Genomic DNA, 20550 nt, shown 5'->3' with positions numbered 1-20550 from the left:
GTCACTGATCAAAACCCCGCTATCTGTATTGCATATATAAAAAATACACGCGAAGATACAAAGATTGTTCTCCCTAGAACAATTCCGCACAAGTATGCTCAACTCTTTCATCTCACAAGCTAGCTCAAGCCAAATCCTTAGCTTATTCAATAACTCTCCAAGCCCTAATATCTTGTGTAATTCCTAGGATGAATAGCCCGTATTTAAAAGGAATTGATGCTTCCAAAACTGCTCAATCCAAACATAGGATCAATCTCTGATGCATGCATGATATTTACACTCCAATAAATAATACCACTAAGAGTACACTGTCTCTGCACTCTAGTCTCAACTGGGTCTTTTTCTGAATAGACATGCATGAGTTTCTCATGAGGGAATCTTTAGTTAGGTTGAGTAGCACTAGTGGATGCATTAGTACACTGATTGTTAGTCCTCTATTAGTTCCAAAAACAATTTAGAACTAATTTAACTGAACTTAACTCAGTAAACTGAGTGATCTAATTTCCAACTCAATTTAAACTCATACTGGACCCATAAAACTTAGGGAGAGCATATACATGACTTCAGAGATACTTCCAACTCAAAATTCCTAAGCTAATTAAGTTAATTAAAATTAATTAACTATTTACAAGCCGTTATGAGAATCGAACTCGATTTTAATTCTCAGTTTAATTCAAGGACAAACTGGAATTTCTTATTTCCATTTCTCAACGCTCCCTCTCAAAAAGAAAGGGATTATTAGCTACACCAATCCTCTCTCTTTGAAACTCAAATTTACATCTTGACAATGCCTTTGTAAAAATGTCAACATCTTTCTCCTCCATGGGAATGTACTCTAACAACATAATCTTCCTCAATACACAATCTCTGAGATGATGATATCGAATATCAATATGATTGGACCGATCATGAAAAAATGGATTTTCAGAGAGTTTGATACAACTTTGATTATCACACTAAATCACAGTTGGATCCATATGCTAACCAAACAAACCAACCATGATCTTCCTCATCCAGATGGCCTCACATGCTGCTTGAATCACAACCATGTACTCTTCCTATGCTGAACCGAGTCCAACCGATCTCTGTATCCTGCTGTACCAAGAAACTACTTCTAACCCAATACTGAAGATCCCTCCTGATGTGATCTTCCTATCGAATGGACTTCCTGCCCAATCTACATTAGTGAAGTCTTGAAGATTCACTCCCTTTGTTTGTCTGTACCATAATCCATACTGAGAAGTTCCCCTGAGGTATTTGAACACACTGTTTTCTGCCTTCGAATATAGCTTGGTAGGCCTAACCATCGCTTGACCAAGTTGGTTAACTGCATAGCACATATCCAGTCATGTGTTCTCCAAGTACATGAGTGAACCCACAAGTTGTCTATACACTATAGCTTCCACTACTTCCGTTGAAGTAGCATGCTCCTTCCTCCAGTTACTTGCTAGAGGAGTCTCCGTGGGTTTTCTTCTCTCCATGCGGAATCTCCTAAGTATCTTGTTGGCATACTTTCCCTAAGACACAAACAAATCCCCATCTCCCTGCCATACCTCCATGCCAAGAAAGCAATACATGAGCTCCATGTCCATCATCTCAAACTCTCTTGCAAGGTCTTCCTTGCAAGACTTGATCAACTAATCATGACTTGTCAGTATGAGATCATCAACATAAAGTAAAATGATCGACAATTTACCTTCCACCACTATGTGGTACATGTTTTCATCCACTTCACTCTTTGTGAAGCCATACCCGGTGAAGTAGCTATCTATCCTGGTGTACCAAGAACATAGTGCTTGTTTCAACCCATACAATGCTCTCTTGAGCCGACACACATGTGACTCACGGTCCAAGGTTTCAAAAACTTCAGGCTACTCTATGTACACCTCTTCCTCAATCATGCCATTAAGGAAGGTTGTCTTCACATCCATATGATGTATCTTCCAACCCATCTATGATGATAGTGCCAATATAGATTTGATTGATGAGTACCTTGCAACAGGAGCAAAGGTCTCATCATAGTCAATCCCCTCTACCCGTGAAAATCCATGAGCCACAAATCTAGCCTTATGCGTCTCCACACTACGAACTGCAGCTTTCTTTACCTTGTAAATTCAACGGGATCTCACCACTGACTTGTCCTTTGGTCTCGGACCACATCCCAAACACTGTTACGAAGTATGGAGTCATACTCCTCCACCATGGCACAAACCCAAACTGGCTACTGCACTTATTCCTTAAAGGAAGATGGCTTTGTCACAAAAAATTCACCCATAAGAGCCATCTATCCAGTGTACCTCTCAGGTGACCTCCTCTACCTACTCTGAGAAGTGGGTGCTCTCACATTCTCCCGTGCATCATCCAACAAGCTGTCAACCTCTCTGGTGTGCTTTCTTCCCTCTCTAGAAGACTCTGCTTGAGTGGATGTCTCCACTCCCGAATCCTCTACATGTGGCTGCTCCACATGAATATGAGGCTCCTCAACCTTAGGAGCTAAAATCCCTTCATCTACAGGTAGCTCAATCTCTCTCTCAAGGTAAAATCGCATGGCCTTCTCCTCAGTGAATCTGACATCCCTGCGAACCACTGTCATCCTGTTGGTCGGAAAGTACACCCAATAGTTGTGAGGTGTATCAGTGTATCCCACAAATATCCCCAACTTTGTTGTAGGACCAAACTTCTTCTGTGCATCTTTGGTCACGTGGAAATATACTGACGACCCAAAAATCCTAAAGTGACCAACATCTAGCCTCTTACCAGAATAAGCCTTCTCTGGTGTCTTCATCTCAAGTATCCAATGTGGGCTACGGTTTTGAACACAAACTGCTGTGTTGCATGCCTCAGCCCATAAGTGAAGTGGTAAGCCATGATCATGCAACATCTCCCTCACTTCCCCTACTATGCTTTTGTTCTTCTTCTCGGCCACCCCATTCTACTGAGGGCTATGGGGTGTTGTCAACTCCCATTTAATCCCTTCCACTTTATAGAAGTTCTTAACCTCATTTGAGACATACTCACCACCATTATCACTCCATATATATTTAACCTTCTTGCCCAACGCTTTCTACACCAATGATTTAAAATCACAAAGCTTTGTGAAAGTTTGATCCTTTTTTTGCATGAAAATTATCCAACACTTATGAGAATAGTCATAAAAAAATATAACATAATACCTGTGTTTGGTCGTGGATGCTGTCACAAATGGTTCACACACATATGAATGGACTTGCTCTAGAATAGCCTGTGATCGATTGTCTTTATTATGAAAGGAAGACTTGGTGTATTTTCCCAAAGTACACCGCTTGCATGTCTCAACTTTCTCAAGCATACCTTTGGGAAGACCGGTATAGATCTGCTGCAATATCTTCAAAGCCTAATGATGCAAGTGGCCTAATCGCCTGTGCGACAACTCACCAACGTCTTGGCTCTGCACCCTTTCTGATTTTGTTCTCAAAGCAACACACTCCTCTACCTCTAGCTTATATATATTCTTTACCCAAATCCCTATCTTCTTTACTTGACCCGAGGCTATGTGTCAAAGGAACGCCTTTCCTTTTAAGAAGATCACATCATAGCCTCTATCCTTAAGCATGTCAATGAATACAAAGTTCTTCTTCAGCCCGGGCACATACATAAAATTCTTAAAGGTGAGTGGATCCCCATTCTCCCTCTGAAAAGTAATCGTGCCCAATCCAGTAACAATATGCTTCCCGTCGTCACCCATCTCGATATGCATCTAGAGATATTTCTCCTCTAGGTCATTGAATAACTCTTTGTCGCTAGTCATGTGGAACGAAGCTCCAATGTCTAAGTACCATACACTTCCCATCATTGGTGACACCATGCATGCAATGAGGGAAAAGTCCAATTCAAATTGAGAGGCCAAAGCCTCACCCACTGCTCGGCCTGACAACTTCTTGAGTGAAAAATTTGTAGCAAAATGGCCCAACTCATGACAATGAAAGCACTTGAATTTCTTCATGTCTTTCTTCTTACTTCCATGATAAGAATCTGATTTGGAATGATAAGATTTCCACTTCCCCTTCTTCATCTTAATCACTAAGGCACAATTCTCTTCATCATCAGTCTTTGATGAAGAGCCATCCTTGGTGTTCCTCCTAATCTCCTCCTGCATCAAATCTGACCATAGTTGTTCCCAATATGGGAGGTTCTCTCGACCATTGATAGAGTCTTGATAACTATGCCAACTCTTTGGGAGTCATAGAATAGAAAGACTCACCATATCATCCTAGGTAACCATGATTCCAACACTTCCAAGTTCATCATGACATTGAGTGAACTTGGTCAAGTATTCTGGAATAGTCTCACCTTTCTCTTATTTTTATTTTTTGAAGTTTGTCCGTCAGTGCTAATTTCCTTTGGTCACTGTTGTTCTGATACAGGTCCATCAATGTCTTCCACATAGCATAGACAGTTTCCTTGCCATGGAGACTCGAGATAATGTGGTCTTGAACTCCCTCGAGGATTATCTGCCTCGCCTTTGCCACACACTTCTTCCATTTGGCCAAATTCTATGCATCCGATGCTATTGGCTTAGAAATTTCTTGATCAACAAATTCCTTCAAGCAATTATCCTCTAGCACAACCTCCATTCTGTCCCTCCAAGCTATAAAATTCGAGATGTCTTCCAAGGCATACTCAATCCGCAAACCGTAGAATACCATCTGCCAATCTTGAAGTATGTATTGCAAATTCAAATTTCACCTATAATTCAAAACTCAAAACTTCAAAATATCCTCTCGTATACTATTCTCAGCTTCGATACCATGTAGAAAATCCTATAGATTCACAAGCTCATGCAATGTACTAAAGCACAGGACAAGAATCTACTTCTACTTTCAACCAACGGAAGCCAATAGATCGATGAAAATAATAAGAATAAGAAGAAGATAAATCAATGGTACATAACACAAGGTGTATATGGGGAAGGTCATTGCTTAAAACCCTACTATATGTATTGCATATATTAGAAATACCAGTGAAGATACAAAACTTTTTATCACTAGAACAATTCTGCACAAGTATGATCAATTCTGTCAGCTCACAAGCTAGCTCAAGCCAAATCCTTAGCTTATTCAACAGCTCTCCAAGCCCTAATATCTTACGTAATTCCTAGGATGAATAACCCATATTTAAAGGGAATTCATGCTTCCAAAGTTGCACAATCCAAACATAGGATCAATCTATGATGCATGCATGATATTTACACTCTAGTAAATAACACCACTGATAGTACACTATCCCTGCACTCTAGTCTCAATTGGGTCTTTCCCTGAACCGACATGCATGAGTTTCTCATGAGGGAATATTTAGTTAACTGGAGTAGCACTAGTGGATGCATTAGTGACCAATTGACTATTAGTCTATTATTTCCAAAACTAGTTTAGAACTAATTTAACTGAACTTAACTCAGTAAACTGAGTGATCTAATTTCAAACTCATTTTAAACTCATACTAGACCCATAAAACTTAGGGAGAACATATACATGACTTCAGAAAGACTTCCAACTCAAAATTCCTAAGCTAATTATGTTAATTAAACTTAATTAACTATTTACAAGTTTATATGAGAATATAATTCGATTTTAATTCTCAGTTTAATTCAAGGACAATTTAAACTGGAATTTCTTGTTACCATTTCTCAACAAGATTTGTTATACTTTGCACCAATTATAGTTCCCTATTTTTGTTGAAAACCCATGCACCAAACCTATGTCTCACCATCTATAGTCTCATCATCATTGGATATGCTTGGTACATTGGGGCATGTGCATCACCAATACTTTCTTCTATCTAGGTGTTCTTTGGGAAAAATTAGTCATATACTTCAACGTCAAGAATTGTGTTCTTAACGTTTTTAGCAAGACCCTTCTTGTATAGAAATGTAACCATCATTGTAATAGTCATGATCACGAGTATGGGACATGCCTACCTTGTATGTACTATCTATATATATATATTTCATCAATGGATTCCATGGTTATCCTTTAAAATCCTCTTGAAACAAAATCTCTCTCTCAAGAAGCGACATGACTCAAAGTTAGGCAAAATGTGATGTGCTTCTACTATATGTATACTCATAACTTCACACTTCAGGGGGGAATATATATATATATATATATATATATATATATATATATATATATATATATATATATATATATATTTCATCAATGCATTCCATGGTTATCCTTTAAAATCCTCTTGAAACAAAATATCTCTCTCAAGAAGCGAGAGGAATCATAGTTAGGAAAAATGTGATGTGCTTCTACTATATGTATACTCATAACTTCACACTTCAGGGGGGGATTTTGATCACCTAAAATTTACGCACTCAAATGTGTCAATTAAGGACCAAAATATGTTAAATATCACCAAAATAAAAGGTTCTCAAAGGTAAAAAAAACTAGGCAATCACAAGCAAATGATTAATATTCTCTAAACATGTTTTAATTAATCTGCACAAATCAACCCTTTCATATTTTCACAGATTGTCACAGTTGTTTTTTCAATAATTGCATTTATGTATAAGAAGTGAAATTTGATAGATCTGCAAGGAAATTCACCTTAATTTCATCATGATAGGTGGAAGTACAAGGTCAAATATTTTGTATTGAGCCTCTACACCATCAAGTGGGGGTTATGGAGCATCCAAAGGACTCCTTTGGTCTCCCACCAAGATGAAAGGCACACTCAAATATTAAATCTCATCAACGATCCAAGTTGAGACAAGCCATGGACCTTTGCCTATAAATACCACTCCAATGGGGATGTAACTAACTCCCTAAGGTGATTGAAGCTATGTTGCCAGGAAACGTGGGTTCGGGGACGGGGACGGGGACGAGGACGACATTTTTGGAAACAGGGTGCGTGGGTTCGTCGGATAATATAATAATATTAAATTTTAATAATTATATTTTATAAATTATAAATTTATAATTAATAATATATATGAAATTTGAATTTGTATATTTTTTCAACTTTAAACAAGAAAACTTTAATGATAATCATTTAAACATGCACATCATTGAACATTCAACATTGACATTGAAATTTCAAAATTTATCACCAAAAAACTGTTCATTGTTTACATATTAACATGAATCATGATATGGGATAGATTCTGTCACACACACCTGACTGAGATACACTAGCCAAGTTTCCTACAAACTTAGGAGTACACTCAAAAATCCTAAAGTATTATGAGTTCTCAAAGACTCAACATTTTCAACTTTATTTTGGTGGGACAGTAGTGAAATATATGCTGCCAACAGCCATAATTTATACTTTAATGTAGCCACAAGCCTTAAGAAAAACCACAGAATTTATATGTTAATGTAATGATTCAATTTTTCAAAAATTAAAATATATATACTATGAACTGTTTTACTTTTTCCTGAACAAATTCTGAACCATTTAATTAGATTTTGTTGATCCATGGTGAAATTACACTGCAAGGGCAAGCAACACCATTGTTAGAGGGTAGACAATGAACTGGCTTGAATGTTGTGTAGATGATTGAGTTGAAATACATTCTCACTGAACAGTTTATATTGTAAAGAATAGCACAGAGCTATATTCAGTGTATGAATGCATTTATGTAATGCCAGTCATTAATGCAAAAAATGATGAAGATTTTCTGCGCTTTATTAATCTAATTGCAACTATTTCAGGTTAAAAGAACTGAAATGTATACTTCTCATATTATAGTATATAGTATAAAAAATTAAAAATTTAACAAGTCTGGGCTGCGTAGAGGTAAGTTTGTGGCATTGTCATCTTTGTTTAGGGCTTCGGTTGGGTACAGGAGTCTGCATAGGGAGGCCGAGGTCTGTTCCTTAGTGAACAGTGAGCTGTTTTGTGTAAACAATGGCATGAATCAAGCCCTACAGCTCAACGTTTGACAACAACAAGGAGGGGGGACTATGCCGCAGCTGTAGGAGGCAAATTGAGTGTATAAAAGTGGACTGATAGTTGTGGCTCATGTTGCAGACAGTCCGAAACAGCAAGAAATTGTGACCTTCATTCCGGCAAGCCTTTAAAACAACCCAAAGAACCCAACACAAAGAACCTGAAGAACCTAAGAATCCAAGAACCCATTAAAGGAAAAGAACCCAATTTTTTTTTTTGAAGAACCCGGTTCTTCTGGGTTCTTCTGGGAAGAACCCGTACGCGAATCCGGTACTTGGGTGCGGGAACTTGGGACGGGTTCGAGAACCCCACCCCTGGGTGCGGGAACCCGTGCAACATAGGATTGAAGTCATAAGGGAATAATACACAAACTAGGTATAACCATGAGTTTGGAAATCAAATGATTGAATACAAACACATAATTTCTCATTCACCATGTACATAATAATGAATATGATATTCCAAGAATACTTTAAAATGCATGAGCATAAATGAAATCGTTAACATAACAGTGAGACTCACATCAAAATATTTCATTTAAATTTACAAACACACAATATCTTACACCATTCACAATGTAACACGATTCATCATAGTAAATAAGACAATATTCATAAGCAATTGACAATTATATGTGTGTTTAAAGATGGTTGGAAACTAAAGGAGGGACTTTAACTCTCCACCCAACCATAGGCCAACCACATTGATCTCTTTCTTGCAGCTAACCACCCCTAAGGGGACGCGTATTTAGAAAAATTCATACCCAAGGCTTAATCACATAACCGAGAGAAGGAATCCATTGTCTAGGTGGTTTATCACCTTCTCTCCAGTAATAGGCACCATAGTGACTTGCTTTCTCTCTGGGTTAAAACTTAGGGCTTGACCCAAGATTAGATGGTTATAACTCATTTATAAGATGTAAAGTCAACTTATTTTGGTGGTTTATCAACCTCATCACAAACACAACAATGACTCAAGTTGTATCAATGGTTTATCAACTAGGAAACAAGATCTAGGTGGTTTATCAACCTCATGAAAAGCACCAGAATGATCCAGTGCCTCCACTGAGTTCACATTAATCCTCTAAGCTCAAACACATGGTCTAGTGGCCTTCATACATGATATATAGGAAATATCACCCCTGACTTCTAAACTATGGCTTTTAGGTAGTCCAATTTTATTCAGTCATTTCTTTGGGTATAGATGCTTCCTTGCCTTCCTTTTTAAGGTGACTTCATTTCCTTCAGGGTGTTTGAAAATACTTTCATCTTTGGTTCTTTCAACATTCTCCAACTGATCCGAGTTGACTCAACTCTCGGATTTAACCAAGATCTTTTGCTTTCGTGATGTGATTATAATTGCATTTAAAATAGCACAAAGGAACGTATATGCATGCTGTAAAGAAGAAAGAACATGACAATCATCAGCAAAATAAAAACTCAAGATGTTGATAACGGAGTTCGTCCAAGAAGGACTACGTCTCCGGGCACTGGTGTCAAGATGGTGTAGGCCACTGAATTAAGTGCTGTCAATAGTGATGATGTACATAGGTGGTGACATCACTATCATAAAAGGAAAATTCCCTCACACAAGAGTGGATACAAGAGATGTTCCGTTGCAGGAAATCTCATTCAAAAAGGACTCCTATCAGTATGACCTAAACTCATGTATGATGATAATGAGCATCCTGCCAACATGGCATAAAAGGGATTTGAATGCAAACATACATGGCGACACATGATTATCCCATAAACATAACAATAAAGGGATCTCAGACAAAATATGACAAATCATGACAACAAGTACATCCCACAAATGATTCCACATCACATCAAGCAGGAATCATGAAACAAGGAAGAAAACAAGGTCCCACATCAAACATGAAACAGGGATCTGTGCAACACAATGCATCTCATAGCAAAACGAAGTACATGAACATACTACATATACCTCACATCTTGGGGCCATCTGAAGAAAAGGATGTCAAACTATTGAAGCTGGCTGTACCATCAATCTCGCGGCGTCGAATCGCATGGAAATGACTCCTCGCACATGAATGCTCACACCTCCACTCCACTTAGAAAAGTGGCCGAAAAATGAAATGATCAAATGGGAAATTTGAATGCACCATCAGATTTGTGGCATTGAATAGTGCAAAATCGATTGTCAAATTTTTGAATTATGAGAAAATGAAAATTTGGGGCTTAAGGAATCTTTTAGATTCCCCCTCGATTCCTCAAAGATTCCCTCCTCTGGGTCATTTGAAGATCTGCTGCCCAGATCAAAATTCTATCTACGCTTTTAGGTTCCTTGCGGAATTATGAGAAAATGAGTATGAAGTTGGTTGCATTCTAACTTTGACAAATTTCAGCATCCAAGGAATTTGGAATATTCCCTCAAATATTCTTGAAGAATTTCCTTCACTGGGAACCTACAAAACTGTTGCTCAAAAGGCAAATCCGACCTTGCCATGGAGTTCCCTACGAAAATATGAGAAAATTGACTGTAAACTTGGTTACATTCTGATAAAAAGAATTTTTACCTCCCCAGAGAATCTTCAGGCATCAAAGAATATTCTGCCTCGAAATGCGTGTCAAGGTTCTGCCTCCTCTGTCTCAAAATCCATGCCACGCTCCCCCTCCATTGCGCTATATAAAAGGGTTTATATATTTTGTTTTTTGGCGAATGTCCCAAGAAGAACAATTAGCGTGCTGGTTAAAAATAAGGGTTGTTTAAGGAGAGGTCAGGGGATCAAATCCTGCCCCTTTTATTTTTATCACCACGTATATTCACTGTTTGTTATGGGTGGTGTATTAAAATTTGGAGTTGGCGTATTAAATGGAGCCGTTACATATTAAATGAATACGGGCGGAATTAATGTTACGTTTTGTTTGAATTTCATTTTAAGTATTGTGTTATATGGTTATACACCATAACATAACCACACCATTAACTTTTTTTTTACCATTAATTTTTTTGAATGGATTCGTTCATGTTGGTTACAACAACCATGTTAAAATAAAGTAACCCCATACCCATTTTAATATATTTGTTGGTGTGGGTTTTGATATATTTTTGTCTTTTTGCAGGAGTAAAGAGGCCAATGATGGAATGCTATGTGTCAGTGGTTGATGGGCTGCTATGTGGTTCCCACTTGCTCACTAGGATGCCATGTGGCACACTTTGGCCCCCCTTTCCCCTGTCATGTCAATATTTAAAGAGCTCTATCTCCCTCACACAAGCTTGGATTGACGAACTGTTCGCACCACCGCAATCACGACGACGAGATCTTCAACATGAACCTAGTTCAAACACAATCCAAACATTTTGATTTTTTGACCCTTTCTGAGTCCTCTAGGACTTCTGCCTGTGTCTGGAGCCACCTGGATCAATCCTCCCCACTGAGGAGCTTTTGGTCCTCCAAAGCATGAAAAATAATCTGCAACTTCTTTGTACCCTGTCTGCATCACAAGCATCATGATAAGGTCTTGCTTCCATCTCCTTCACCTTTGTTTTTCGGAGCCTTAAGCGATGAGCCGACACCTGCAACCTCTGCAACCTGTAGTACATTGTTTTTATAGATTACATGCTTGACTTCCGTGACCAACTAATAACCCAAGCATCCCATACTTGCCACGAGTTTACAACACATACTCAGTGGTCAAGTTTACATCGAAATGGAAACAATACCCCAACTATGAAAACAAGGCCAACATATCATTGTTGCTTCAACAAGTGATGGAAAACACATCATCACTGCAACACATGATTTACAAAAATAAGGCCAAACACTATTGTTTCTTTGAAAAGTGATGGAAACACGACAACACTTTCAAAGTGTAAAATGCAACACAAAATAAGACCAGACATCATTGTTGCTGAACAAGTGATGGAAAACACGTCATCACTTTCACATTTTAAAATGCAACAAATGATTTACAAAAGCACAACCATGACAAGCTAACATATCTAGAAACCATTTTTCACTTATTGATGTGAATGGGTCATCTCCCTGTGGTGGTTTTGCTTGTCAAACAATTGTTTCATCTGGTTCATGCATCGACACTTTGTCTTTAACGCCCTGCTCTGGATGGAACCTCCAACAAGTGGCTCTTTGATGGCCACCTTTGTTGCAATGACTGCAATACATCTTCTTCCTCCATATCTACTTAAAATTTTTATTTACCTGTTGTTGAGAGGGTCTTTCATGCCTCCTTTTGTGTGCTGCTATTCTTTTCCAACACTTAGAAAATGTATGGTTATGCAATCCACAAAAGGTACATATTTTTTGATTCCATGATTTACATTCATCATTAACAACAATATTATAATTGAAATTAACATTTGAATGTCGAGATTGGTTATACCTTTCCTTGCTGCCTCTGGTGTCATCATGGCGATGAGAGCTTGCCTCGGCTCTCTCCCTGCAATGGGCATTGCCATGGGATGATGGGGATGTGTTCCCATCATTCTCTTTCCTCGACGATTTCGACGGTGTCTCGGAAGAATCTGACACCTTCGAGCATTCTCCTTCGGTGTATCCCAAACCTCCAAATCGAGGTCTCTGCTTAACCTCTAATGGTTGAGTTATGCCTTGGTTATTAACACCAAGTTCTTTTTCCTCCTCATGCCTCGTCCTGGTAAGGAGACTCATGTTTGTCCCTGCAATTGGTATCTCCACATCTCCAATAGAAATCATACTATGTGAAGACGAAACCGAAAGGAAATCAACATCTTTTACCTCCTCTGTCGATTTGGAAGGAACTGATGAGGGCTTCTCATCATCTATTGTTGGTGGTTCGCTAACCGTCTCAGCGCATTCCCCAACTTCCTGTATGACATACCCAAGTCCTGTTCAACAGGGTAATTCCTCTACTTTGATGGGGATTATGATGCCTTGGCCTTTGATGCTGAGACCCTTTCCCTAATACCCCATCTTCTTCAATAGTTTGGATCCAATCCCTGTAGTATGTTTTTCAAAAGCAACAAATTCATCATCATGAAAATCATATGAAATAGAAGAATCGATTTTTACCTCCGGATAGCGATGTTGCAGCTTTTCCAAGGCCTCATCCTTAGCCTGCAACTGTTGTAGCAAACTCTGCTTTTCCTCTTTCTCTTCTTGTAGACGCATCTTCAATTTATCGTTCTCTATTTGAAGATTCTGGTTGTTGTACTTCAGCTCTTCCAGGGCCTCTTCCATGGCTCGCAATTGAAGCTACAATCACTCCTTTTCCTCTATCTCTTTTTGTAGAGCTTGTTATGCTCTTGACCTACGAGAAGATACGAGAATAGCAAGTATGCAAAGAATTATACCCAGAACACAGAACAATAAGAAATAACGACATGTATTTTACTATTCAGAAAGGAAAGCAATGTTCACTTGCCTCTTCGAGGGGGCAACCTCCAATAGAGTTGGGCTCAATTACAAAATAAGACATGAAGCTCCTGAAGGGGAGTCTCTATCCTTTATATAGGATTCATACATGCAATACCATGTGTCAGTACCATGGTTCTTATTAATACCATCTATCTAATACCATGGCCCATTTGCAACTAACTGTGGTCCCTTCTTTAAATGCGGGTCAACCACTTACAATTATTAATATGGGCTTTATTGACTCTTTAACTAACTATAACTATGACTCGACCCTATTACATAAATAAGGGGTTTAGGGTTGGACCCTAACATGCCCTCCCACATAAAAATAGCCTTGTCCTCAAGGCTGAAGCTGCAGAAACTGATGAAGAACAGTGGTTGGTTCCTACGTCGCATCTTCTGGAGAGGCGTCTTTCCACTTGATGAGGAATTCCTTGATCGTGCGGCTGCGCAGGTGCCATTCTTGCGTGTCAAGAACGTGTTCAGGTTGGAGCCAGATTGAACCTTCTTCATCTAATTCTGGTAGACTAGTTTGAATTCTGCAATGGTTCCCAACCACTTTCTTGAGGCATGAGACATGGAAGACGGGATGGATTTTTGCAGTGGGTGGCAAGGCTAGCTTGTAGGCTACTTCTCTAATGCACTGAAGTATTTGATATGGTCTGTAGAATTTTGGAGATAATTTCTGACAACCCTTGTCTTTGAGTTATGTTTGCTTATATGGTTGCAACCTCAAGAATACCTGATCCCCTTCTTGAAATTTGCGCTTTGAACGATGTTGGTCTGCCTGTTGCTTCATGTGATTTTGAGCTTGATGGGGATTATCTTTGTGGTGGGCCAACATGGTTGCACGGTTCTGTAGGAGTTGATCCGTTGCTTGTACCTTCAAGCATCCCTGGATATAAGAAGTAGGTGAAGGAGGGAGTTGACCATAAATTGCTTCATATGGAGTCATTTTGGTGGTGGCATGATAGTTAGTATTATACCACCATTCGGCTAGAGGTAACCACTATACCCATAGATTTTTCTTTTCTGAAGTGAAACACTTGAGGTAGGTCTCTAGACATTTGTTGATTGCTTCAGTTTGACCATCAGGTTGGGGATGATAGGAAGTACTGAGTTGTAGTTGGGTACCTTGTAGCCTGAAGAGTTCCTGCCAAAAGTTACTGGTGAAGATCATGTCACGATCAGACACAATGGAAGTGGGCATGCCATGCAATTTGAAGATCTAGTCCATGAAAGATTGAGCCACCAAAGCTGGTGTAAAAGGGTGGGGTAGGGCACAAAAATGAGCATACTTAGAAAGTTTGTCCACAACCACCATGATGACTGACTTGTTGCCTGAATTTGGAAGACCCGTAATGAAATCCATAGAAACCTCCGTCCAGATTGAGGCAGGAATGGGCAATGGTTGTAATGTGCCTAGGGATTTGACTGTTTCTCCTTTGTGGTGCTGACACACATCACACTTAGCTAAAAAAGTAAGAATGTCCTTTTTCATGCCTGTCCAAAAGAATGAACGTTCAGTGCGAGCATAAGTCTTCTTAAAGCCTGAATGGCCTGCAGTGGGAGACGAGTGCAACTCTACCAAAATGCAACTTTTAAGGGTGGATGTTGGTGATATCACTACTTTGTCCTTGCAACGAAGAATCTCATCCTGCCAAGAGTAGCCCACTGTGGAATTTGGATCCGCCTACAATTTATTAATGAGTTGGGAGAGCAAAGGATGTGAAAACCATTCCTTGTAAGCCTCTTCAATCCACTCTGGAATGGGAAGAGAGATTGCTAGTAGGGTGCTTTCCTCCTCAAATTGGCATGATAAAGCATCCGCTACAAAATTTTCTCGCCCTTTCTTGTAAATTATCTCATAATCACATGCCAACATTTTGGCTAGCCATTTATTTTGCTGTGGCGAGGATAGGTGTTGCTCCAAAAAATATTTAAGGCTTTGATGGTCTGTGCGGATTTGGAAACGCCAACCCAATAAGTATGGTCACCAGGTATCCATTGCATGTAAGATGGCCATCATATCCTTCTCATAGGTAGATTGTCCCAGATTTGTCCCGCTTAGTTGTTGGCTAGTGAAGGCCAAGGGTCGACCTTCTTGCATTAAGACAGCCCCAATACCCATACCTGAAGCATCACATTCAATCACAAAAGATTTGGTGAATTCAGGTAGTGCCAATATGGGAGTGGAACACATGGAATGTTTGAGAGCTATAAATGCCCGTTGCGCTTCATCATTCTAGAGCAATGAATTTTTCTTGAGAAGGTGAGTGAGGGGTCTAGCAATGCGACCATAATTATGGAAAAATTTGCGATAGTAGCCAGTGAAACCCAAAAATCCTCTCAAGCTCTTCAAGGTCTTTGGTTGAGGCCAATCTTGCATTACCTGGATCTTTTTGGGATCCACCCTGACACCTTCACGCCCCACAATGTGGCCCAAATACTCAACTTATTCCATGCCAAAAGAGCACTTGGACAATTTGACAAATAATTTATGCTTCTGTAGCAGTTGCAAGAGTAGATCTACATGCTGAAGATGTTTTTCCCATGTGAGGCTGTAGATGAGGATGTCATCAAAGAAAAAAGGACAAATTTTATGAGATATGGTTTGAGCAGGTGATTCATGAGGATCTGAAAAGTGGATGGGGCATTACAGAGACCAAATGGCATGACCAAGAATTCATAATGGCCTTCATGAGTTCAGAAAGAAGTCTTTGGAATGTCTACTTCTTTCATGTGAATTTGGTGATAGCCCGAGTGAAGGTCGAGCTTAGTAAAGAATTGAGCCCCATTTAGTTCATCCGGCAAATCATCAACAACCAGGATGGGAAATTTATCTTTGACCATCAGCTTGTTTAGGGCCCTAAAGTTTGGACACATACGCCATTCCCCATCTTTCTTGAGCACCATGACCATAGGCAATGAATAAGGACTAATGCTAGGACGAATGACACCAGCTTCCAGGAGTTCCTTGATGATTTTTTCAATTTCATTCTTTTGGGAAAAAGGATATCTATATGGGCACATATTTGGTGGTTGTGCCCCTGGGACCAAAGTAATGCTATAACTCCATGGTGGCCTTTTTTTAACAATTTTTCCATCCTATGCGAGCTGATGAGAGAAGGAGCACTTTCCTGGAGTCTGTGGAGGGTATGTGTGTGGTTATTCTGCTTGAAGCTCATATATAACTCCTGGAAATCCATTGTGATTGGGCCGAGTGTGTGGAGCCATTCAACACCCAAGACAATGTGACACCCACCCATGTTGATGGCAAACATGTGGGTATTTAGGTGATAATCCCCCATTTGAAGTTTGACATTTTCACAGTAGCCTTCACATTTCATTGTCCCCCCATCAGCAATTTGGACCTGGAAATTAGAGATCGCTCTGACAAAACAATGCACTACTTCAGTGACTCTTTGATGGATAAAGTTATGTGTAATGCCACTATCAATCAAGACTACTACAAGGTGATGCTTAATAAAAGCTCTGATTTTGAGAGTTTGGGGAGAAGAAATTCTTGCCAAAGCATGAAACGAGATAACTGGTTCTTCAGGTGTAGCTAGGAGCTCATTGTTTGGCTGGTTGTCCTCATCTTCCTCCTTTGTCCCTCAAATGGTGGGGCTTCCTCAGATGAACTATGATCGGTAGCATCAATTTGAAAGAATTTGGGTTCCTTGCATTTATGCCTCGGGGAGTATTTCTCATCACAGTAGTAACATAATCCTTGCTTTCTTCTTTCTGCCATTTCCACTAGTGACACCTTTTGAACCTTAAGTGTTTGGGTAGTGCTTGGAGCTTGGGTGGGGCATCCCTTGGCTATGAAATTTGGACGAGTTGACTGGGCTGCTAACGTGCACTATACTTCACAAGCTATCCTGCAAGTTGCCAACCATGAGACTGGGTGTTGTAGTTGAACGTGGGCTTGTATGGCATCTTTGAGACCACTGATAAAACATTCCAAGTAGAATTCATTTGCTAGACCTCCTGTGCAGAAGGCTAATGCTTCAAAGGATTTAATATATTCTTGCACTATGCCTGTCTGTCGAAGCTTAGTAAGACAACCCAAAAAGTTAGATTCATGGTCAAAGCGATCAGAAAGGGCTTTTGAGAATATCTGCCAAGCCAGTGGCATTGCATAGCAGCATTGATGCCACTGCCACCATTGCCATCTTTCTTGGTCCAAGTACATGCTTCCCACACTTAGATTAGTCACATCATCTCTGATGTGATTCAATGTGAAATATTGCTCCATTTGTGCTAGCCATATGGCTGGATGAAATCCATCAAATTTATACATGTCCAGCTCAGGTGGTCAAGGCTGGGACTATTGCTGGTTTCCATAGAAGTGAAGAGAATGGCTAGACTCGCCCTGAAGGTTTTCATTAAAATCATATGCCTCTGATTGTGCCCTCGACTTTCCCTTTGTGATTGTGTTAGTTAAGGTCAGGATCTGCTTCATTAATGCCTCCAACTTTTGTTCAAGGGTGTCGATCTTCTCATTGGCCATAGCTTGAGCTCTGGTTTGTACCATGCACTGATTTGGTGCACTTGTCATTACTGTGAAAAAAAAATTGGGACCACCCGAAATTTTGACGCTGACAAGTGAATAGTACCACCTTACTTAGCCTGTCAACCTAATTCTTATGGGCTAAGTCTCCTATAAGCGTCCCGAGAGGGTCTCAGACCCTTTTTTTACTCCAAAAGGAGTTTTACTTCTCTCTTTGGAATACTACAGTAGTTGATTCCCATAAAATTTAATTCTGTGCAATGTCCTATGAGTATCATGCCCAGGTATAGGAGCCACACAAATAGTCAGATCTATCGGAAAAACCCTCAACTGCAAAGTATGAGTAGGAATGTGGCAGTGATCGAACCCCTGCTGCTAGATCTGAATGGTGGATTAGATTGTTGCGACTGCTACAGAACCCAAACTGCTAGATATGAATGGCAAATCTGATAGATCTGATTGGCGGATCTAATAGATCTGAATGGCAGATCTGAGAGATCTAAATGGCAGATTGATCGTTGCGGCTGCGATAGAACCTAACCTGCTAGATCTGATATGACAAAGATGATGCGTGATCTAGAGAGAGACAAGGGAACTATGGTCTCAAGGAGTGTCAGGTGCTACAGATTGCAATATACATAAGGTTCCGACAGTAGTACTTAGCCCAATCTTTCAGGGCACTAACCAAGGAGGATCAACTGTACCCTTAGCCATACAACTCGACTACCCTATCATACACGTGAGTAATCTCCCCGAGCGCTGTTCTCGGTGTACTGTAGCAGAAATATGGCCGAAGATTTATCTATGGCGAGGTTTCAAGAGAGCCTAGGGGGCTTTCAATATACCCAAAGGGTACTTGGAAGACAGTCCGTGCGTGATTCTGTCTAATGCGCTACTAGTCGAAGGGGTACCCTCAGGGGTTACAAGGGAGTCCAACAAGCGTGACCACCTCTTGTATTCCTTGCGTGCATGCCTCCCCAAATCCATAGGTTTATGCGCTTAACAACAGATCCCGTGGTTTAAAGACACCGGAACAAATCTCTAGCCAAAAAAAAATTCTACTAAAAATGGATATCCCACCGGCCCTGGAAAGTGCTCTAATACCACTTGTTATGCTCTTGACCTACGAGAAGATACCAGGATACCAAGTATGCAAAGAAATATACCCAGAACACAGAACACTAAGAAATAATAGCATGTATTTTATTATTTAGAAATCAAAGCAATGTTCACTTGCCTCTTCGAGGGGGAAACCTCCAATAGAGCTGGGCTCAATTACAAAATAAGACATGACGCTCCTAAAGGGGAGTATCTATCCTTTATATAGGATTCATACATGCAATACCATGTGTCAGTACCATGGTTATTATTAATACCATCTATCTAATACCATGGCCCATTTACAACTAACTGTGGTCCCTTCTTTAAATGCGGGTCAACCACTTACAATTATTAATATGGGATTTATTGACTCTTTAACTAACTATAAATATGACTCGACCCTATTACATAAATAAGGGGTTAGGGTTGGACCCTAATAGAGTTTCATACATTATTTCCACCCTTTGGGAAATTTTGAGCATGGTCTCATACATCGCTTTTTCATCCTCTATCGCTGCACGTTCCATTGTTCACGCTTACAATTCACATCCATGCAAAGACCGCTTCGATACCAAACTTGATCCTAGTTGACTCAACTCCCGGATATAACCAAGATATTTTGATTCCGTGATGTGATTATAATTGAATTTAAAATAGCACAAAGGAACAAATATGCATGTTGTAAAGAAGAAAGAACATGACAATCATTAGCAACATAAAAACTCAAGACGTTGATAACGAAGTTCCTCTTGGACAAATTCCGTTATCAACGTCTTATGTTTTCATGTGTTGATGATTGTCATGTTCCTCTTCTTTACAACATGCACATGTATTCCTTTATGTTCTTTTAAAAATGAAATTTAACACATCGCGAAAGTAAAAGGTCTTGGAAGGGTCCTTCATCACACCCAGACCTAGATCACCAACTCTCTGACAATATTGTTCTTTCCAACCAACTTCCAAAAGGCATCTTTTTCTTCCTTAGCATCTCTGCCCTTTTTTCTCACATCCTCCTCTCTCTTTTCCATGTTCCACAAGGAAAGGGATAGTATGGCATTGTTCTTCAGCTAGGCTACCCACTCCACAACTTCATTTCACGTCATTGTAGGCCAATCCGTGGTCAAGTGGTAGTTACATTAACTAAGGGAGGTTGGTGTGGGCTCTCTCACAATATGCAATATGAAAACCAACACGCACAAAATTAGGCATCAATAGGAACACAACCGCCTTACACAAGCCTTCCCCTTCCTTTAGAAGAGCCAAAAATTCATCATTTCCAAATATCCCTTTATGTCTCTAGGAGAGATTGTATCTCATTTGTTGAAGAATCTAGGGAAATTAGAGTTAATGTGATTCTTCTTAACATGATAACTATTTGAGAGGTTTTCTTATCAGTACAATATTTTCTTATTATTAGAGTGTGTCTCCTTTAGTTCATAAAATAGCTACCAAAACAAAGAGACAAGAACACAAGATGTTTGGCTTTCTGCGAGGGCCAAAACCTCTCCCTCATGGAAAGGAAAATCCGTACAAAATTCTTCTTATAGAGATTCCAATTAACGAATACCAAGACCATGACCCTTGACCTACTAGGCCACTCCAAGACCAAGACACCAATCCT

This window comes from Pinus tabuliformis, chromosome Q (assembly GCF_031772625.1).
Source record: "Pinus tabuliformis cultivar Carrire ecotype Pingquan chromosome Q, CPIR1, whole genome shotgun sequence".
In the NCBI taxonomy this organism is placed as follows: domain Eukaryota; kingdom Viridiplantae; phylum Streptophyta; class Pinopsida; order Pinales; family Pinaceae; genus Pinus; species Pinus tabuliformis.
Note: the sequence above shows the minus strand (reverse complement) of the source record.